Genomic DNA, 24,074 nt, shown 5'->3' on the forward strand with positions numbered 1-24,074 from the left:
TTAGAACAAAGCAGGACCAGACATGAAGAAAGCAGTAGAAGTCTATCGTGGTACGCTATGGGAGGGAAAGGTAGAGAAAAAGGAACGGGAAGACACACTTAGGAGTCAAGTCGACAGCACCCGGTGAATGAGCAGATTTAGCAGTCACCCGAGGATGACTCTAAAATTTACGCTTTGGTTAGCTGATGTGTGATGTGAGAAGGTGTTCTTATAGGTTAAACACTAGGAAACATGATAAAAATTGTGAATTCTCTGATGTTCCAAATCCATCTTCAAATCCATACTCTTATTTAATAAATATCAATTCTGACCCTAATCACATTTCTGTTATAGGAACTTACTGACTTTTTTAACATGTGAAAAGAAAATTTACTGTAGACATTAGATATTGATGGGGATGAAATAAAAATATGTGGAGTATAAAATTTGTAAGGCATAAATCAGTCACTCTCAGTTATTTTCATCTCACAATTTCCTTGAGTCTTTATTTCTCTTTCTTAATTCAACTGCAGTGAATGATCCATATAATCGTCATATGGCTAATATAAGGTATTGTGATATTTCTTTTCTGTAGGAAATGAAAAAGTGATATTTTGGAGCCAAAAGGAGCTTCCGAGATAATGAAATATGGATTCTTTAGGTTGGAATTGTTGTATAACAACATTAAAATATTTTGAAGTAATAAAAGCTCAGAATGCCATCATGTTAATGACAGTAGGTGCAATGTGAGAAGACATGGTTGATGACTGTTACAAGTGGGGGCTTGTGTGGATAAAATGAGGCAGTATTTGTAAATCATCAAGCACAGTTCTCATCGACTGATAACTACAACAACAAAAGATTATCAACCAAAATCCATTCTCTACCTTGTTCAAGGTACAAGGCTGCCCTCCGCATTTGCATTTCCCAAACTTCTTTGCAGTTAGGTCTAGCCACATAACAATATTCACCACAGGAACCAGAGCAGCAATAATGAGGGCTGTTTCTAAGCCTGGACCCTATGACAATGCAGAAATGCCTCCACACTGCCTCTTTTCTTTGAGCTGAACAGGGGCATGACTGCAACCCAGCCAATGACGGCACTACCCTAGGGAATGGTATGGGAATAAGGCAAAGTGGCCTGTGTCCCCACAAGGCCACACATAGGTGTTTGCATTCTTGCCCTGGACTGATGTGAAGAAAACTAAACCAGTGTATTACCAGGTGTCTCTCCTACAGCAGGTTTGTCTGTCCCAGATAATACAGCTTCTTTCTTTTTCTTTTCTTTCCCAACACAACTCTTTCATTTCTGTAATATTATCTTCCATGGGTATCAATATTTTTGATAGCTGCCATCACAGTGAAGGTGTTATTTTGCACTCTGTTATTTTCATTTCCCATATCACAACCATGGTTATTTTAAAACAGAAAATAAAATCACTCAGGATGTACAAGGCAAAAAAAAAAAAATTGTGTTTTTTTTTTTTTTTGAGATTCTCTTTTTATGTGACTGTTGTATCCACAGTATATAGTGACTACAGAAGATTGAAGGTAGTGACGTTGTCATGATAGTGACATAGGTCACTCCCAACTTTATTCCCCTCACAATAAGTACCAACCTAGCAACTATCCATAGACAGGACACCCCTGTGAAAATCCCAGACCCCAGGGGCAAGGCTGAAGCACCCCGGACCATAGAGTCAGGGAAGGGCCACTTATCAAGTAAGAGGAGGGGCTACACCAACTGCATCGATTGTCTCCCAGGTCAGCCCAGTGATGCACGGAGACGGTCCCCTGGGGCCTCTGGCTTCTCCAGTCGGTCAAGGGAGCCCAGAGGGAACGTCCAGCTTCCCCAGCAATTGCAGGATGCTTCCCAGGAAGCCGACTCAAGCCTCGGGTCTCAGAGATCACTGACAGATCTGCAGGCTTGACCCCTTGAGGATCAGATAGAGATATAGAAGCAGAGACCACCTTCCTGCTTGCAGTGGCTGCTGGCAGAAGCTCCAGCCAGTGGATCTGCCCATCTGCAGGGCTGAGCTGGTAGCCGTGTCTGGCCAGGGAGCTCATTTGATTAGGGTTTCCAGTCAAGGGGCTGTACTGGCCTTGGCGCCTGTCATGCTGCCCAGCCCAGGCAGAGAAGCAAAGGTGCAGTCCTGCTTAACTGCTGAGCACAGCCTCCTGTCCCTGCCGTCCAGGGAGCCTGGTCAGAGAACCTGGGCAGTCGCGGAGCCCAGCCTACAGCCCCATGAGAGCAGGGAGCCTGGCCGGCACACTGGTGACGTTATTGAGCATGCGTCTGACTCCCCATAACCTGGGGGGCTCCACAGAGACCCTGGGCGATCCACAGTACCACTGAGCTACAGAGCCTGCCTATAGCCCTGCTGTCGTAATTTAAACATTTCACCATTACAAAAAAATCCACTGAACAGAAAAGACAGTAATGCAGTAAATGAGAAAAAATGCTATATGTTATATACGAAAACAAGTAACAAAATAACAGAAGTAACCTACCAAGTGTGAGTGGTAAAGAAATACAAAAATTTTAACAGGCCTGTAACAAGTAAGGAGATTGAATCAGTAATTGAACACCCCCCAGTGAAGAAAAGCACAGGACCAAATGGCTTCACAGGTGAATTCTACCAAACATTTAAAGAAGATTTAAATTCAGGCCGCCTTAAACTGTTCCCAAAATCTGAAGAGGAAGGGAACACTCCCAAACTTATTTACAAGGCCAGCATTACCCTGATGCCAAAGCCAGATAAGGACACAGCAAGAAAGGAGAACTGCAGGCCAATAACTCTAATGACTGCAGATGTGAAAATTCTCAACAAAACCCTAGCAACCCTAAGGTTGCTAAAAAACCCTAGCAAATTGAATTCAACAACACATCAAAAGGCTCATATACCACGATGCTTCAATTCTTTCTTTAGTGTCATTCCTTCAAATGTGGCTATTTGGCTCCCTTCCCCACCACCAAGAAACCATACATCTATGGTCAGCTAATATTTGACAGGGGAGCCCAAAATACTCAAACTGAGGTCTCCTACTTTGCAGGTGAATTCTTTACCAGCTGAGCTACCAGGGAAGCCCCAAAGTGAAAGTGAAAGTCACTCAGTCACGTCTGACTCTTTGTGACCCATGACTATACAGTCCATGGAATTCTCCAGGCCAGAATACTGGAGTGGGTAGCCTTTTCCTGCTCCAGGGAATCTTCCCAACCCAGGGATTGAACCCAGGTCTCCTGCATTGCAGGCAGATTCTTTATCAGTTGAGCCACCAAGGAAGCCCAATATTTGACAAGAGAGCCAAAATACTCAATAGGTAAAAGATAGTCTCTTCAGTAAATGGTGCTGGGAAAATTGGATAATACACACAAAAGAATAAAACTGGGATCCACCTTACATCATTCATAAAAATTAACTCAAAATGTATTAAAGACTTAAATGTAAGATCTGAAACCATAAAACTTCTAGAAGAGCTCCTTCACACTAGTTTTGGCTTGATTTTTTGGATATAACATCAAAAGTACTGACAACAAAAACAAAATTAAATAGGTAGAACTATATCAAAATAAGAGCTTCTGCACAAAAAAGAAGTAATCAATAAAATGAAAAGCCTACTGGATGGGAGAAAATATTTGTGAATCATATATCTGATAAGGGATTAATATCCAAAATACATAAAGAACTCACAATTCAATACATTAAAAAATGGACAGATGATCTGACCAGGTATTTTTCCAAAGAATACATACAGGTGGCCAGCAGGAACATGAAAAGATGTTTGATGTTACTAATTATCAGGGAAATTCAAATTAAAACCACAATGAGATATCGCCTCATACCTGTTAGAATGACTGTTATCCAAATGACAAGAGATAACATTTGTTGTTGAGGATGTGGAAAAAGGAATGTTTGTACATGGTTGGGGGAATGTAAATTGGTACAGCCACTATGGAGAACATTATGGAGGTTCCCCAAACTATTAAAAATAGACCTACCATATGATCCAGCAACTCCACTTCTGGGTATCTACCCAAAGAGAATGAAAACACTAACTCAAAAAGATACATGCATCCCCATGTTCATTTCAACATTGTTTACAATAGCCAAGGTATGGAAACAAGTGTATGTTGATGGATGGATGGATGGATAAAGAAAATGTGGCTTACATATTTCATTGTGTGTCTGTGTATATACACACACACAATGGAATATTACTCAGCTATAAAAAGAGTGAAATTGTGCCGTTTGCAACAACATGGATGGACTTTGAGGACATTATGCTAAGTGAAGTAAGTGAGACAAAGATAGATACTGTACTATCTCAGTTACATGTAGAATCTAAAGAAAAAAAAAACAGCTCATAGATACAGAGAACAGATTACTGGTTGCTAGAGGTGGAAGTGGAGGTGGGTAGTGGGTAGGTGAAGGGAATCAAAAGGTACAAATGTCCGGTTATAAGTCATGGGGATATAATGTTTAGCATGGTGGCTGTAGTTGATCATACTGCCTTGCATACTTAAACACCACTAACAGAGTAAATCTTAAAACTTCTCATCAGAAGAAAAAAAATGTTGTAACCATGTAGGCAACAGATGCTAACTAAACTTGTGATCACTTTTCAATAGATACAAATATAAGATCATTATGTTGTACACTTGAAATTCATACAGTGTTATGTCAATTATGAGAAAGTGAAAGTCACTGAGCTGTGTCTGACTCTTTGAGACCCCATGGACCGTAGCCTGCTAGGTTCCTCTGTCCCTAGAATTTTCCAAGCCAGAATACTGGAGTGGGTAGCCATTCCCTTCTCCAGGGGATCTTCCCACCCAGGGATTGAACCCAGGTTTCCCGCACTGTGGGCGGATTCTTGATCATGTCAGCCACCAGTGAAGCCCAAGAATACTGGAATGGGTAGCCTGTCCCTTCTGCAGCAGGTCTTCCCCACCCAGGGATCAAACTGGGGTCTCTTGCATTGCAGGCAGGCAGATTCTTTAACAGCTGAGCTACCTATACCCCAATTAAAAGTGAATAATGGATACATAAATTTCCAGTTATAAGATAAATAGCTTCTGGGGATGTAATGTATTTTATGTATATTTGATAACACTGTACCATGTGTATGAAAGTTGCCGAGACAGTAGATCATAGAAATTCTCAACACATACACAAATCATAATTACATGAGATGATAGATGTGTTAATTAACCTTATTGTGGTCCATTTTCAATATATACACATATCAAATCATCACATTTTATAGCTTTAAGTCTCATGATGTTATATGTCAGGTATATCTTAATAAACTGAAAAAATTTCATAAACAAAAGGCTGGAGTTGCAGATTGTTTGTCGAGTACAAATTTTTAAAGTATCAATTACTCAGTATTTGACCCTTTTGCTTGGATCACTAGAAAACCTGGCTCCCCTCTGACCCAACAATTACTCTTTTCCTAAAGCAGCCTAACTTCCTAAGGGGAAGTTGAGATCATTTTAAAACCATCAGGAATTTTGCTGAAGTGCAAACACCCTGGTGTTATTTTTCCCTTCATGGAAGAACAATATGTACCTATGATTTTCTGACAACTGAAAAATTTGTGATTTTGCTTCCTTGAGAAGCTAACAAGAGATTCACTCAAGTTAATATTATTTCAAAATAGTAAACCTTGTTAAAATATTATAGATAAAATGGAAACTTAAAGGTGCAGATAGGATTAGACCTGAACTTGACTGGTTCCTGCAGAAAAGGAAATCAACTCAGCAAACCACTTTCAAACCAAGTTAGAAGCATTTATTAAGCACCTACAGTATGCAGAGCACTGTCTCAAGTACTTTCCTCCTTCATGAACAGATCATTGTCTCTGCCATTGCAATCTCATGGGAACACAGATATAAGTAATAAAAATCCATGGTATAATGGAACAAATTCTATAATACTTGTATAAGCAAAGTGCATTTGGGCCATCTTGGGAGGAGGAATTGATTCAATAACTGTTGAGGAAGAGAGTGGGAGGTGAGGAAGAGGAGGAAAGGATCTATTAATATAATAGCAGAGAATAAAATCAGTATTTCCCTTCCCCCGCCATTCCCATTTCTCAACCTCAGAGTCGCCTTCCCCTAGACTCTTTCAGAGAAAGGATGTTTGCCTCACATTTGCTCCTGAGTCACCCTCTGCAGCTGCTTCTGTGAGTCACTTGCTGCTTCCCATGGCCCCCAGCTCTGCTTTGATTCTCATCCTGGTTCCCACCTGAATGATCTAGGATTCCTTTTCCCGTGAGATGACGATGGTTTCCATGGAAGGATATAAGATCACACTTCCTTTTGTGGCTCTTCTTTTTAATTCCCCATAACACCAATGTAGAACTTGTGCATATCTCATAGACTTAATTAAGTGGTTGGCAAGAACTAGCATGCTCAGTTGCAAAGTCGTGTCTGACTCTTTGCAACCCCATGGACTGCAGCCCGCCAGGCTCCTTTGTCCATGGAATTCTCCAGGCAAGAGTCCTGGAGTGGGTTGCCATTTCCTCCTCCAGGGGATCTTCCCCACCCAGGGATCGAACACATGTCTCTTGCATCTCCTGCATCGGCAAGCAGATTCTTTACCACTGTGCCACCTGGGAAGAATCCAGTGAAAACTAGGGAGGTTTATAATACAGGAGGACAAAAAATAAATGGGAAGACAAATTATCATATTCTCACAGCCCAAGGGGAAAAATTGTAAGTCCTCTGTAAGTGTCCTCTTGTGAAAATATCTTAGTTCCTAACTTTGCTCCATTGCTTAAACTTCAGTCTCCTCTTGCTGCTTCTAAGAATAGCTCCTAGTTCTTTAGTCTTCCAAAGTCAAATCTTTACTGCTATCTCACCCCATCCTTTGCCCTTGAACCCCACTTGGATAACTCAAGGACACAATAGCCATAGCAATCCACTCTTTTAATTGGGAGACTTCAAGGGCAGCCAAGATGAGCTTTGCACTACAGGTCCAATCACTCATTTGAAGTCTCCATGCCAGGCTAATGTGAACCTCTGCACCCTCATCATTCTTGCAGTTTCCCAGGGGATAACTGTGGGATTAAACATGTCCCATGTTCCTTTTCTAGTAGAAACAATACTTTTCAAAAATAGTGCCCTCTAAATTTATGTTAAAGATGACAAACTTTTTCTAAATGTGAGGCTATCTGTCTATATGTATTCCCCTGATCACAATGGAAATAGCACTTTGCAGTTTTCCAAGAAGTTTTTATTTCTTTTTCTTACCTTCAGGTAATTTCCAGAAGCATACCTGTACTTCAGAAATAAAACCTACCATAGTACTTCACCAAGCAACAAGATCATCCATCCTGATGGCCAACATTAGCTACAGCAAGATGAAGAGGAAGCTTTCAGAGTTCTTTCTTTGGGCTGGATTGGCTTCATGGGTAGTCCTTTCCCTCTAAAGGAACTCTGTTAGAGTCAAGGAGACAGTGGGGTGGTGGCAAATGGTGCAAACTGGTATAGGTGCCTGGGCTTCCCACGCGGCTCTAGTGGTAAAGAGCCTGCCTGCCAACGCAGGAAACATAAGACATGTGGGTTTGGTCCCTGAGCAGGGAAGATCCCCTGGAGGAGGGCATGGCAACCCACTCCAGTATTCTTGCCTGGAGAATCCCATGGACAAAGAAACCTGGAAGGCTACAATCCATAGGGTCGCAAAGAGTCAGACAGGACTTAGCATACACTGGACTATAGCTGCCTGGAGCACAGTGACCCCACACCCTTCTTTAGGGTAACAGAATCTACCCCCTTAATCTCAGGAGTGGACCTGCAACCAGTCTGAGCCAATCATGGTTCTTATTTTCAGCCGAAAGAATTCATCCAAGGATTGGAAACATGATTTAAACCCAGCCAATCACAGTCCTGCCCCAGAATTTTTTTAACCTAGTGTTGGATAAGAGAAGCCCCTTTTCCTTAAGACATGATGAAAGCCCAGGACTGGCTAAAACTTTGTTTCCCATCACAGAGAAAGAGCCTACTTTCTACAGTGAAACAGAATAAAATCAATATGCTCAGGGCAGCAGAATGAGATCCAGAAGGACCTCAGACAGTGTCTTGAGTGCCTGGTTCCAGTCCCTGAGGTCTTCAGAACCGCTATAGATACTAAGAATCATGCCTCAACTCTCTGAGTTATTGCAGTATTCTTTTTTTTTTTAAAGCATGTTCAGTGTTCTTTCAATTTTGTTCACGTTTTACTTAAATTGGGTTGAATTGAGTTCAAATTGCAAGCAAAATGTTCCTGAGATTGTACCCTGTCCAGACCAAATCAAATCTCTAAAGGTAGGAGTTAAGATAGGAAAAGTCACTCTTCCAGTGAACATGAGAAAATCCTACATATGAAATCAGAAAGTCCTTCTCTGACTCATAGCATTATTCTACAGAGAGCCCAATGCAATCCTTTGGTAAAAGATTTCTGACCATGCTAGCATAATATCACAGGTCCTGTATATCCTAATCAACCAGTTGTTAAATAGAGCTCTATGGGAGGCCCAGGCCAGTGCTGCTGGGCTCATCCCCTCCCAAGTACGGAAGCAATTTAATTTGTGCTTGTCTTGAGGATATAACTGCAAAACAACCACACATGTGGTGTCTAGTAATTATTCAGCAACCCTTTCCTCAATGGGGCAAAGGTGATGTGGCATACTGAGAGCTCTGCTTGGAATCTATTTTAGCCAAGAGATAAAGCTTGCTGAAGGCTTTTTCTCTTTTATAACTGTTCTTGGGTGTCCAAACTGTGTTTACGGGGATGGTTTCCCACTCATCTTGATACAGGGTACTTTCAATGCTGCTTCCGCTCTGAAGGAGCATCCTTCTGTAAGCCTTGCTTTTCCTCCTGTAGGCTGGCAGAGGACAGCCGAGCAGCCAATACAGAAACCACTGTGTGTGTGTGGCTGAAGATGTGATGGTGATTGTGTGTGATCCTGGGCATTTCACACTCATGAAATAGGAACTGGGGCTCTGTGCCAGGCACTTCTTCTTGTGTCTCCTCTTCTCCTCCGGAGAGGGATGAAGGAGAACCTTTGTGAGAGGCATGTTCTTGTTGGGAGATCGTCACCACCAGAAAGGTCTTCTTATAACTGTATAAAAAGTAGGATAGAGGGTTTTTCTGTTTGTTACTTTGGCTGCATCGCACAGCATGTGGGATGTTAGTCCTGCAACCAAGGATCAAACCCATGTCCCCAGCGGGGGGAAGCACAGAGCCTTGGACCACCCAGAAGGACCCTAGGATCAAGTTTTAGAGTAGGGTGCTTGATGAGAAGTTTTGTAGGTCTCTAACTGGGGCTCCCTGATATCTGAGAGGACAGCCATGGTGATATAGCATGCCATTGCCACTACACCAGGCCTGTCTCCTATGAAGACCTGGGGAGACTCAAGGGACCACATTCAACTAATATCTCCCAGCCTGATCCTTCCGAGGCTTTCCTGTTGGTGGGTTTTTTTTTTGGGGGGGGGGGGGGCGGGGGGAGGGATATCACAATAGCATATAACTTCTGTAAGGTTCATGTGTCAATTGACAAAGTCTCTGACCCTGTGAGGAACTACTTTAAAGTTACAGGAATTAGGAAATACTGGGAAATGTAGAATTTGGTACAGCTTTTACCAATAGCTAAAGCAGAGCACAAGCTGGAATCAAGATTGCTGGGAGGAATATCAATAACCTCAGATATGCAGATGACACCACCCTTATGGCAGAAAGTGAAGAATAACTAAAGAGCCTCTTGATGAAAGTGAAAGAGCAGAGTGAAACAGTTGGCTTAAAGCTCAACATTCAGAAAACTAAGATCATGGCATCCGGTCCCATCATTTCATGGCAAATAGATGGGGAAACAATGGAAACAGTGACAGACTTTATTTTCTTGGGCGCCAAATCACTGCAGATGGTGACTGCAGCCATGAAATTAAAAGATGCTTGCTCCTTGGAAGAAAAGCTATGACAAACCTAGGCAACATATTAAAAAGCAGAGACATTACTTTGTCAACAAATGTCCATCTAGTCAAAGCTATGGTTTTTCCAGTGGTCATGTATGGATGTGAGAGTTGGACTATAAAGAAAGCTGAGCACAGAAGAATTGATGCTTTTGAACTGTGGTGTTGGAGAAGACTCTTGAGAGTCCCTTGGGCTGCAAGAAGATCCAAGCAGTCCATCCTAAAGGAAATCAGTCCTGAATATTCATTGGAAGGACAGATGCTGAAGCTGAAACTCCAATATTTTGGCCACCTGACTCATTTGAAAAGACCCTGACGCTGGAAAAGATTGAAATTGGGAGGAGAAGGGGACGACAGAGGATGAGATGGTTGGATGGTGTCACCGACTCGATGAATAAGAGTGTGAGTAAACTCTGGGAGTTGGTGGCATGCTGCAGTCCATGGGGTTGCAAATAGTCAGACACGACGGAGCAACTGAACTGAAATGAACTGAAAACAGAGCTGTGTAACTTCTAGAGACTCAGTCCAAGACCCAAGTTGTTATTTTAAAAAATGAGAAACTTCAGTGTCTAAATTTTATATCTTAACTACAGCCATAGGCTTCAAAAGCACAATGACTTCTTACCGTGTAACCCAGATGTTAGATGCATTTTATTTTGCTTCTTAAGATGATTCAAACTCCTATTTCATATTTTTTCCAAAGCCCAGTGCCCAACCCCAAATTTCTGAACATTCCTGGGGGACTGTCACTCTCATTGTTGTTTCTAACTCTGAATCCTGCTTCTGCTGATTAGTGTAACTGACAGATTATCTTGCCATGTGGCACACACTTTCCCTATTCTGCACCCCATAAACCCAAATGGGGAGCTCAGTCTGTTTCCACAGACACAGGCTCACACATACACTGCATCCTCACAAGGCATTTATGTACAGAGCAGAATTCACTAAAGATTTGGGATGGTAAAGGTAGGGTCTACATCATAGAAATAAAAGGATCATAAAACAGAACACTGCATAGTCTACGTCTTACAAGATTTTAAGATACATCCCTGTATTTCTCCACCCGTCGCTCTCCCATGTTCCCTGTCTGTCCCGTTTTATCCACCTGTAGGTGTTTATTGTAGAGAACTATAGCTAGGACTGTTCTTTCCTTGTCTCCAGGTACCCAGGCTCTCAGAAAGAACAGTCCTAGCTATAGCCCTAAAGCAGATTCTCACCCCACTGTTAAGGTTTTTCCCTATAGAATACACAGAATGAATTAAATTTTGAAGCTGGATGATTCTAAGGGACTCTCGCTCTTTCATGCACTAAGTTTCATGGGTTTTTACATTGGAACCATGAAAGCTCTCAACTTACTCCCCATCTCTTGTGTCTGAGAGCCTTGTGTTACCCAGTTCTTTGCTGCAGGTAAGTCCTGCTAAACAATAATATTGTTACTATACTCTTAGAAATTCGTCCGTAAGAACACTTGGATTTTTGATAATGCATAATACATTAATTGAATCTCAAATTAATTTTCAAAAGACACATTCCCGAGAATGGAAAGGAAGTTAGATTCCTTCCTGCAGCAGAACTTGGGGGACTGAAGAATCTAAATGACATCAGGAAACAGCTGGTCTCCAGATAGATGTGTTTGTCCTCTAAAGTGATTAATAACCACATCGTTTGGAATGTCAAAATGGCTGTTTTCCTAATTCTGCAAGGTCATTCAAGTCAAAGTAATTGTTCCTTTTCTATAGGCGGTGGTATAGGGAGCAGGCATCACCCCTTGCCTGGAGAGGATGGGTAATGAATATGACAGAATGATCTATGGGTTTAAATTCTTCCTTTGAGTCTAGAAATATGATCACATGGGTTGCTCCTAGGCCTAGAAGGCTAGAGTTTTAATACTGTGGCCTAAACACCCAGTTACCTCAAGCAATTCAAGAATAGAAGAATAACGTGTAGTTGGCCATATTTTCCTCAGAGCTGTGGAGGCAATGTCAATCAACTCCCCTGGACTTGGGAGCTCAACTGTGTCTCTCAGCTGTCTCTGATCTCTAACGCCTCCCGCCCCCGAATCTGCTGCGACTGAGCTCACAGACTCAGCATAAACAGTCTCCCCAACATCTTACTGCGCTCCAGCCCCAGCAGTCTCTGGGTGGGTCCCCCACACCCACGGCGTGAGTCTTGGTACTGCTGCTTCTCTGTCTGGAGAGCCTGTCCTCCTTATTCCCCCGTGACCTCCCTTCACCATTTCATCCACTCAGAAAGGCTTTCTCTGATCACCTTATCTAAAACAGCTTTCCATTCACGCTTTACCCCTCTTGCCTGCCTTATCTTTATAGAACTTACCTGATATTATGACATCTGTCTCCTCACTTAGAAAGTCCCTGAGGTCAAAGAGTTCACCACTGTATCTCCTATACCAGAACAGTAGGTCTTGTGCAGTCTGTTGAATTAAAGAAAATACGAATGGATAAGTGATAGACATGGAAGAAACTCTGTAGCTTAGTGGTTTTAGAGCATGGACATGTGAGACAGGAAATTCAGGTTCAAGTTCTAGCTTCTCTGTTTACAGGCTGTCTGAACTTCACCAAGTCACTGGACCCATCTCACAGGATGCTTATACAGATGAAATAAGGAACTAAATGTAAATGCTTAAGTGGGATAAGCATCATTGTTTTCCTTTTTGCTTTGTAGTTGAGGAACCAGAGGTAGACTGCAGAAGATCTGGGCATCTGGTCTTGGGGATACCCTGTGCAAAGAAGGAAACAAATCTCTTATTCCCTCATAAAGCCTTTCTCAACAGGAATCAAAACCCTTAAAAACATGCACTTTGACTCAGCAGTTTTATTTCTGCAGATTTATCCTAAGGAAATGGTCCCCTCTGTGTACATAGATTTAGTGACATAGATCTTTACCATGGTCTTCTTTATAATAGCATTTTTGGGCTCCCCTGGTGGCTCAGTGGGTAAAGAATCTGCCTGCAATGTGGGAAACTTGGGTTCAATCCCTGGGTTGGGAAGATCCCCTGGAGAAGGACATGGCAACCCATTCTAGTATAATAACAAGAATTAGAAGTGTGCTAAGTGCCCAATAGGGAATTGATTTAATAAATTATGGTATAGCCATATGATGTAATATTACATGGCCATTTAGAATGTGATTGTAGAAAAATAGGTAATAACATAAGAAAATGCTTACATGTACTCAAATGAAAAAGACTGACATACACAAAAAGGACTGGGTGATTGGAATCAGAATGAATTGTATTTTCTCTGTTCTTTTGTGAATTTCTCACATTTTCTTCAGTAAATAGATCTTATTTTTATAATCAGTCTTTTATATACAAATAATAATAGCTTGTTATTATTAATAGCTTTTAATAATAATAATATTATTAATATATTATTAATTGTATTTAATATAATTATACAATATAATTATTAATATAATAATAATATTTTATTATTAATAATAGCTTGTCTCTTCACAGCAAAGTGTTACTACATACAGGGTAAAACTATGATAGATGCCTAAACTTGAGGGAGTTTCCCAAGTCCTGATGGAATAAAATTCTTATCTCTTGTTCCAAATGTCATGATTTTAAGTGAGCAATCTCCCTAAAGCCGTGGGCATACAGCAGATTCCAGAGTATTCCAGCCTCATGACTGTTAGGACCAACTGTGTGTGTTCCGAACATCCACATTACTCTGTATTAGCACATTTAACTGATGACCTTAGCTATGTTGCATTTTTAAAAAACCAAAATTGACTTACAGCATTACTCATTAGATTTAAATACTCGGGTGATTCATCATTTACAGTAAATCTATTAGATAAATTACACTGCAAAATTCACCATCGTCAGTGTGGCAGGCCTGCCTGGAAATTAAGAATGGGAAGGGAAATTGAAGGAGAGAGATTCCTATCCATGATTTGAAATTTAAACTTAGATAGCTATGGCAGGCATCCATGCCTCAGCCAAAGGGGAGAAGGCCCCTGTCACATGTCTAATATATTCTCCTCTAATAATAGCCTAGGATCTCTTTTGGAACAGGTTAATGCCTTGCTTCATAAGGAAAAATCTTGTATGTTAAAATACTTTCAGGAGTATTTCCTTACCGCTTGACATTTTTTTCACAGTATAATTGGACTGCATATGTGATACATGCAACAATAGTTAGGTTTCTGTCGGTTAAATATAGTCCCAAACCAACAGCATGTTCGGCTGGGGTCTCTTGCTCACCAGATGTTATTCCACTAATAGTGAGTGAGCTCATCCTTGGTGTGGAAGGCTATTCATTTGGGAGAGAATGAGTGAGACAATCACTGCATCACTGTTTCCTGTACATTATTCTCCCCTGCAGCTAACAAGGAAAATATGCTTCTGTGTTGGTTGTAAGCTAAGTCCTGTTATTGCTTTCTCAGATCTACATAAAATGAATCTCAGGCAAACACTAGTCCAAATTAATATGGACCTGATCATTGACATTGGGGGGTTAGACTTGGGTATGGGCTTTGTCTCATCATGACTTTGAGGGTGTGATTATTAGATCTTGACTCCCGGGGGTACTATCCTCTCCTTACACTTTTGCAAGGGTAGTTATCTCATTTCCCTTAGTTGGCCATTTGGGAGGCAGAGACTGCTGCTTCTAGAATCATGAAGACTTTAGAATAATAGGGTAAACTTTTAAAATAAGGCTTATGAGATCATGTCTTTTTTTGTTTGTATGACTCATGTGGTGCTACCTATCTGATCACAAGTCCAGGTTCAGGGTAAAATTAACTTATAGATAAATAGCAAAAGAGTGTATATGTATATACACCTATATACATATATAAGACACATACACATATTTGTATATATATATGTTTTATAAAAAACAAAAACAATCTTTATGTGGAAGCTATTTTCAGAAAGCACATATTTATCAGTGAAGAACCTTCACCCATTACTAAATTTTATTGTAGCCTTTCTTTAAATACAGTAACAGCAGCAAGCAATATTACTAAATTTCATGAGAAAGCTTTAACTTCTGCAAAGGGCCTAAACCAATCCTGTTTTTCTAGTGTCTTATTTATCTTTAGAGAACATGATTACAAAGAAAAGTGAAACATCTAATAGTAAACCATTTGGCGAAGCTTTCTTTCCCTTTTCTTAAATTTCTTTTTTTAAATTATTTTTTATTGAAGTATAATTGACATACATCATTATATCAGTTTCAGATATATCTGTATATATTGCAAATCATTTTACAATATATACAAGTATCAAATCATTTATCTTGCGATACATGTTAGACAGTAAGTCTAATTAACCTGTCATCATGCATAGTTGTAGGATTCCTTTTCTTAAGATGAGAACTTTTAAGATCTGTTCTCAACTTTCATATGTGCAATCAATACAGTGCTGTTACCTACAGCCACCATGCTGTACATTACATCCCTAGGACTTGTTTATTTTATAACTGGAAGTTTGTACCTTTTGACTCCTTTCACCCATTTCACTTATCCCCATCCCACTTCTGGCAACCATCAATCTGTTCTCTGTGTCTATGAACTTGATGTTTTGTTGTTATTGTTGTTTTTAAACTCCATGTATCAGTAAGATCACATGGTATTTGTCTTTCTCTGTCTGACTTATGTCTTTAGCATTGTGCCCTCAAGATATATCTATATTATCACAAATGGCACAATTTCATTCTCTTTGTGGCTAAATCATGCTCCATTGTGTGTGTGTGTGTGTGTGTGTGTGTGTGTGTGTGTGTGTGTGTACATACCATGGCTTCTGTATCCATTCACCTGTCAACAGACACTCAGGTCCTTTCCACGTTTGCTGTTGTGAATAAGGCTACTGTGAGTATGGGAGATGCATGTATTGTTTTGAGTTACGGTTTTCATTTTCCCTGATAAATATCTGGTAGTGGAATTGCTGGATCATGTGGTGGCAGTTCTACTTTTAATATTTTGAGGAACCTCCATACTGTTTTCCATAGTGGCTATACCAATTTACATTCCCCTCCACAGCACACAAAAGTTCCCTTTTCTCTACATCCTTGTCAGCATCTGTTGTCTCTTTTCATTTGGATAAAAGCTGTTCTTACAGGTGTGAAGTGATATTGCACTGTGGTTTTGATTTGCATTTCCCTGATGACTAGTGATGCTAAGCATCTTTTCACATTCTTACTGACCATCTGTATGTCTTCTTTGGAAAAATGTCTGCCCAGATCCTCTGCCCATTTTTATTAGGATTGTTTGTTTTGCTATTGAGTTTAATGAGGCCTTATATATTTTGGATATTGTCATATATATGATTTGCAAATATTTCCTCTCATTTTAATAGGTTGTCAATGAAACCATTTTGAATTGGGCACCCAGCAGTGTCTGCTCACTTTCTCTCATGCCCTCTTGAGCTGCCTAATCTTTTTGGCACCTAAATGTCACATCAGAAAGGAAGTTAGATGCCTGGGGAAATACTTGGCCAATGATAAAACCTCTTATATTTTTAACTTTTATTGCATTCTTTCCTATATTGATCTCTACCCCACATCTGTTCCTTCCTATGGCACATTTGTACAGAGAGACCTGAACTGAAAATTAGGATTTCTGGAGCAGTTCCCAACTCCACACTTTCTGTGTCCTGACCTCTTCCCAGGTTTTGAAACCTTCATTTCTATAATTGGAATAATAATATCATTAGTGGCAAAAAAAAAATCCTAGAATGCATGGCATACACATGTTGAGTACATTCGAATAGTTTGGGACGTGCCACTGGATGCAGGGTTGAGTGTGGCTTTTGTCTGGACCCTAGGCACATTTGCCTTCGTGGCTCTTTCCTTTATAAAAAGACATGTATAAGATATATTTTATGATTGCATTGATATAATGATAAATATATTAACATTTTAGGTTGAACTATTTTCCTTGACCTAAGAGTTTATTTTTCTTCTGACATTAAAGGAATGAAAAGATTTTCATGGGCTCTAAAATTATCGTAGAACCCTCAGTACTGTGCCTGTTTGCTAAGTTAGCCCTGCTTACATCGCAGAATCTCCACTGATGTATCAGATTCTCCATCTTTGACCGCTTTTGTTGTTCCTTTCTTTTCTCTTTTTCTTTACTGCTGATATTTTCAGCGGATATAGGTTGTCTCTTTCCCTTCTCTCCATAGGTTCACCAAATCTGGCGAGCCAAGGCATACAAGCCGACAGAGTTCAAAGAACTGAGTAGACGAGCAGCAATGATGTATTTATTGTACAGTGCAGGGAATTATAGCCATTCTTGTAATAACTATTAATGTCATATAGTCTGTAGAAATACTGAATCATTATGCTATACACATTAAATTAATATAATATAAATCAACTGTATGACAATTAAAATTTTTTTATTTAAAAAAAAATCTGTTTTAAGGGAATGCCTCTGTGGCTGAAACCCAAAGAGGGTGGAGGGAGGGATTTCTTTGAAAATTAAAATTAAAATTTTGGTTTCCTCTCTGGCAGTAGTGCAACATCTAGAGTCCGGCTGTTTGAGTTCAGCAAATCCTGACTCTGCCCCTCTCTAGCTGTGTGACCCCGGCCACCTTCTTAACCTCTCTAAGTTACAATTCCCTTAACAGAAACATGGACTAGTATGATTATTGTCAGGGTTTAGTGAACTGCTGCTATACAGAAAGCTGTTAGTCCAGTTCCTGGCTTATAGGAAGTAACCAATAAATTTTGTGTGTGTGCTGAGTCGCTCAGCGTGTCTGATTCCTTGCAGCCCCATGGACTGTAGCCCACCAGGCTCCTCTGTCCATGGATTCTGGAGGTGGGTAGCTAGTCCCTTCTCCAGGGGATCTTTCGGACCCAGGGATCAAACCTGGGTCTCCTGCATTGCAGGCAGATTCTTTACCATCTGAGCCTCCAGGGAAGCCCAATAATGTTTCAGTTCAGTTCAATAGCTCAGTCATGTCCAACACTTTGTGACCCCATGAACCCCAGCACGCCAGGCCTCCCTGTCCATCACCAACTCCCGGAGTCCACCCAAGCCCATGTCCATTGAGTCGGTGATGCCGTCTAACCATCTTATCCTCTGTCATCCCCTTCTCCTCCTGCCCTCAATCTTTCCCAGCATCAGGGTCTTTTCAAATGAGTCAGCTCCTTGCATCAGGTGGCCAAAGAATTGGAGTTTCAGCTTCAACATCAGTCCTTCCAATGAACACCCAGGACTGGTCTCCTTTAGGATGGATTGGTTAGATCTCCTTGCAGTCCAAGGGACTCTCAAGAGTCTTCTCCAACACCACAGTTCAAAAGCATCAATTCTTCAGTGCTCAGCTTTCTTTATAGTCCAACTCTCACATCCATACATGACTACTGGAAAAACCATAGCCTTGACTAGATGGATTTTGTTGACAAAGTAATGTCTCTGCTTTTTAATATGCTGTTTAGGTTGGTCATAACTTTCCTTCCAAGGAGTAAGTGTCTTTAAATTTCATGGCTGCAGTCACCATCTGCAGTGATTTTGGAGCCCCCCAAAATAAAGTCAGCCACTATTTCCACTGTTTCCCCATCTATTTGCCATGAAGTGATGGGACCAGATGCCATGATCTTAGTTTTCTGAATGTTGAGCTTTAAGCCAACTTAGTCACTCTCCTCTTTCACTTTCATCAAGAAGTTCTTTAGTTCTTCTTCATTTTCTGCCATAAGGGTGGTGTCATCTGCATATCTGAGGTTATTGATATTTCTCCCAGCAATCTTGATTCCAGCTTGTGCTTCCTCCAGCCCTGTGTTTCTCAGGACGTACTCTGCATATAAGTTAAATAAGCAGGGTGACAATATACAGCCTTGACATACTCCTTTTCCTGTTTGGAACCAGTCTGTTGTTCCATGTCCAGTTCTAACTGTTGCTACCTGACCTGCATATAGGTTTCTCAAGAGACATGTCAGGTGGTCTGGTATTCCCATCTCTTTCAGAATTTTCCACAGTTTATTGTGATCCAGACAGTCAAAGGCTTTGGCATAGTCCATAAAGCAGAAATAGATGTTTTTCTGAAGCTCTCTTGCTTTTTCAATGATCCAGCAAATGTTGGCAATTTTCTCTATGGTTCCTCTGCCTTTGCTAAAAGCAGCTTGAACATCTGGAAGTTCACAGTTCACATACTGCTGAAGCCTGGCTTATAGACTTTTGAGCATTACTTTACTAGTGTGTGAGATGAGGGCAATTATGTGGTAGTTCGAGCATTTTGGAATGGGTGAATTTAACTCAGATGACCATTATATCTACTACTGAGGGCAGGAATCCCTTAGAAGAAATGGAGTAGCCATCATAGTTAACAGAAGAGTCCAAAATGCAGTACTTGGATGCAATCTCAAAAAAACAGAATGATCTCTGTTCATTTCCAAGGCAAACCATTCAATATCACGGTAATCTAAGTCTATGCCCCGACCAGTAAAGCTGAAGAAGCTGAATTTGAATGGTTCTATGAAGACCTACAAGACCTTTTAGAAATAACACCCAAAAAAGATGTCCTTTTCATTATAGGGGACTGGAATGCAAAAGTAGGAAGTCAAGAAACACCTGGAGTAACAGGCAAATTTGGCCTTGGAGTACAGAATGAAGCAGGGAAAAGGCTAAATAGAGTTTTGCCAAGAGAACGCACTGGTCATAGCAAATACCCTCTTCCAACAACACAAGAGAAGACTCTACACATGGACATCACCAGATGGTCAATACCGAAATCAGATTGATTATATTCTTTGCAGCCAAAAATGGAGAAGCTCTATACAGTCAGCAAAAACAAGACTGGGAGCTGACTGTGGCTCAGATCATGAACTCCTTATTACCAGATTCAGACTTAAATTGAAGAAAGTGGGGAAAACCACTAGATCATTCAGGTATGACCTAAATCAAATCCCTTATAATTATACAGTAGAAGTGAGAAATAGATTTAAGGGACTAGATCTGATAGACAGAGTGCCTGATGATCTATGGATGGAGGTTCGTGACATTGTACAGGAGACAGGGATCAAGACCATCCCCAAGAAAAAGAAATGCAAAAAAGAAAAATGGTTGTCTGAGGAGGCCTTACAAATAGCTGTATAAAGGAGACAGGCGAAAAGCAAAGGAGAAAAGGAAAGATAGATCCATTTGAATGCAGAGTTCCAAAGAATAGCCCGGAGAGATAAGAAAGCCTTCCTCAGTGATCATTGCAAAGAAATAGAGGAAAACAATAGAATAGGAAAGACTAGAGATCTCTTCAAGAAAATTAGAGATACCAAGGGAACATTTCATACAAAGATGGGCTTAATAAAGGACAGAAATGGTATGGACCTAACAGAAGCAGAGGATAATATTAAGAAGAGGTGCCAAGAATACACAGAAGAACTATACAAAAAAAGATATTCATGATCCAGATAATCACGATGGTGTGATCACTCACCTAGAGCCAGACATCCTAGAATGTGAAGTCAAGTGGGCCTTAGGAAGTATCACTACGAACAAAGCTAGTGGAGGTGATGGAATTCTAGTTGAGCTATTTCAAATCCTAAAAGATGATGCTGTGAAAGTGCTGCACTCAATATGCCAGCAAATTTGGAAAACTCAGCAGTGGCCACAGGACTGGAAAAGGTCAGTTTTCTTTCCAATCCCAAAGAAAGGCAATGCCAAAGAATGCTCAGTAATGTTTAGTTATTATCTAATAAATAGATCAATAAAATTAAAAAAAAAACTATTCTAGGAGAATAGAAGATGATTCAAGTTCAGTCCAGGCTACTATTCTCTACTGTCTCTGGAGGTGCTTGTAAGTGGGTCAGAACCACTTCTCGGTGGAGAGGTAGATATGCAGAGAGGTTACTGGAGTCATGCACACCACATTTTAAGAATAATTTTAATTAGACTGTGGGCTTTGGGTGATTTTTATCTTTCCTCTTGGTAATTTCTATCTTTCTTGCATGTTTTAAGTGAACATGATCTTTAATAGAAAGGATAAAAATGTGAAAGCTTAATTTTAATAAGGATCAACTACTATGTTTTTTCAGACTGGGTGCTGACCCAGCTTCTATTTATCCATTCTAGAACAGGTCCTTGGTCTTGAATGCACACCCTGCTAAATCCACACCCTGCGATAGTCCCTTTCCAGGCTAACTCTGAGTTGGCTGTATGACTTAACTCTTGCCCGTGGAATAATAGCAAGTAGAAATTTAAATAATTATTTTCTTTTTTTTTAAGATTCTTTTATGTGGATCATTTTTTAAAGTCTTTGTTGAATTCGTACAATATTGCTTCTATTTTATGTTTGGGGAATTAGCCACAAGGCGTATGGGGTCTGGACTTCCCTGGTGGCCCAGTGGTAAGGTATCCACCTGCCAATGCAGGAGACGAGGTTCGATCCTCTGGTCAGGAAGATCCCTTGAAGGAGGAAATGGCAGCCCACTCCAGTATTCTTGCCTGGGAAATCCCATGGACAGAGGAGCCTGGTGGGCTACAGTCCATGGGGTTGCAAAAAAGTCAGATGTGACTTAATGATTAATCAACAGCAGCAACATGTGGGATCTCAGCTCCCTGACCAGGCATCAAACTCACACCCCCTGCATTGGAAGATGAAGTCTTACCCACTGAACCACCAGGAAAGGCCCTGAATAACTGTTTTCTTGGGTCGATGTTTTGAGTTGGAGATTAGGACCCATCTTCCATGAGACTTTCATTTTCTCCCAGTCAACACAATCACCAAAGAGAGAGAAGTGCTGCTTGCATTTTTCTTAACACATTTCTCATTTGCTATCACCTGAAAGTGTAGAAGAACTTCTACAAGTGTCTCAGTAATTAAAAAGGAGGAGTTAATGTGCTAAGACACAATAAGTCAGATATTTTTCTCAGTGGGTGGCCTTGAGAATAGCTGATCTAGTCAGCCATATGGTCCTCGTTTTCTGTATCTCTTTCTATTTATGTTAACTCCAGAATTCTGCCACTGTAAGGCAGCTGAGTAAACTTTTGCCCGTGTTTCTGTCTTGTATTAAACAGAGGGCTTCGCCTGAAACATTTCCTGGGTGCTGTTTTCTTCATGGGAAAAAGAATTCCAGGATGAATTCCTTAGTAGAAAAATTACACATTCGCGTGATTATTTTCTTTTCACATGTTTCTCTGTCTCTCATTGTCTAAGTCCTTTTCCTTTTGTGTTCCATTCATTTAAGCCATCATCTTACTGTCTCTTTCTCCACCAAGAGAGAAAGCAGAAGGTCCTAAAAAATTTTAGCACATGAAGACCCAGATTCAGTGAATAAGCCAGCAACTACTGAGCACCCAGCGGGGGTCTCGTGTCCCACTAGACGTTCCAGGAAGCTACGAGCGCTTCCTGACAAAACAGACCGTCTGCTGCCTGGGTGTCCACACACTCGTGTCCCGGGGCGGGTGGGGGCCGTGCAGGACCGGAGAGCAGAGGCCCCGGCGGAAGGGCAGATGCTGCTCACCTCAGCCAGCTGCTGCCGCGTGGGAACGAAGGGCCCCGTCTTGCCAGCTCAGCTCATTTTTTCCCAAGATGCTAGGAATCAAGATTTCTTGCCTGAACTCGCTCCATTTAAAAAGTTGTCAACTAATTCAAAATTTTTGAAAACAATGTGTGGGCCAACAAATGTTGCAGGCCAAGTCAAATAAGTCTGCATGCCTGATTTGGCTCACCTTCTTGCTTTACATTAGAAACTCTCTCTGAATTTAAAAATGCTTACCACTCAGAATGATTCGGTGACATTTGTAATTATCTATGTACATTTTCTGAAGAAAAACCTTGAGTAAGGCTGCTTGAACGCAAATCCCAAACAACTGCCATTTTGATCATTTAGTACCACGGGGCAAAGTAACTTGTTGACGCAATTTTTCACGTCTAACTACTTGTTTTCATATCATGCAGATTCTGCCTAAATTATGTAGGAGTCAAGTCTTAACATCATAGTTTCTAAGATCAAATCTATATCAGTATTCCCCCCACCACACACATACAAAATACCATCCCGTAACAAAAATGACCCCTAGTGAGGGTTATTTTGGGTTCCTGGAGGATTATTATTGCTGGAAATAACAAGTGGTTGGCAAGGATGTGGAGAAATTGGAATCCTCGAACACTGTTGGTGGGAATGTAAAATGATGCAGCCGCTATGCAAACAGTACGATGATTCCTCAAAAAATTAAAAATAGAAGTATCATATGATCCAGCAATTCCACTTCTGAATATATATATACCCAGAAGAATTGAAAGCAGAGTCTCCAGGAGATATTTATACACCCATGTTCATAGCAGTGTTATTCACAATAGCCAAAAGACGGAAGTAGTGAAAGTGTCCATTGACAGATGGATAAAATGAGGTATTTTATCCTCATAGATAGAGGATAATAGTATAATAGAATAATACAATAGAAATATACAATAGAATAATATTCAGCATCAAAAAGGAAGGGAATTCTGGCACATGGCAAAAACATGAACTTTGGGGGCATAATGCTAAGTGAAATAAGCCAGTTGCAAAAAGGAAAATACTGTATGATTCCACTTATATAAGGTATCTGGAGTAGTCAAATTCATAGTAACAGAAAGTAGAATGGTGTTGCCAGGAGCTAGGAGGAGGCAGAAAGGGGTAGTTGTTGTTAAATGGGTGTATTAGGTTCTCCAGAGAAATAGAACCAATATGATGTTTATAACAAAGATCTATTTGAAGAAAGTGGCTCATGAGATTATGGAGGCTGGCAAGTCCAAAATCTGCAGGGTAGGCCATCAGGCTGGAGACCCAGGGAGAATCCAGTATTGCAGTTTAAATCTGAAGGCTGTCTTCTGAAGGTATTCCTACTTTCTTGAGGGAAGTCAATCTTGTTCTATGTAGCCCTTCAACTGTTTAGATGAGGCCCACCCACATTATGGAGAGCAGTCTGCTTGGGCAAAGTCTACCAATTTAAATGTAAATCTCATCCAAAAACACCCTAAAAGAAACATCCAGAATAATGTTTGATCACATAGTCAGGCTCTGTGCTTGGTCAGGTTGACACATAAAATACCGTCACGTAAAAGCTGACACATAAAATACTACACTATACCGGCACAATGTGTATAGAGTTCTGGTTTTGTAGCGTGAAAGATTCTGGAGATTGACTGCATACCAATGTGAATACACTTGCCACTACTGAATTTTAA

The 24,074-nt window shown here is 40.6% G+C and overlaps 1 long non-coding RNA gene and 1 pseudogene across 1 annotated transcript in view; both read right to left on the bottom strand.

The window, feature by feature from the left end:
* LOC110140002 (uncharacterized) overlaps nt 1-24,074 on the bottom strand; it is a 53,893-nt gene that overhangs the window by 17,199 nt on the left and 12,620 nt on the right. The window lies entirely within an intron of this gene.
* On the bottom strand, nt 8,698-9,067 carry LOC110141404 (small ribosomal subunit protein eS27-like; annotated as a pseudogene).

This window comes from Odocoileus virginianus, chromosome 12 (genome assembly GCF_023699985.2).
Source record: "Odocoileus virginianus isolate 20LAN1187 ecotype Illinois chromosome 12, Ovbor_1.2, whole genome shotgun sequence".
Lineage (NCBI taxonomy): Eukaryota > Metazoa > Chordata > Mammalia > Artiodactyla > Cervidae > Odocoileus > Odocoileus virginianus.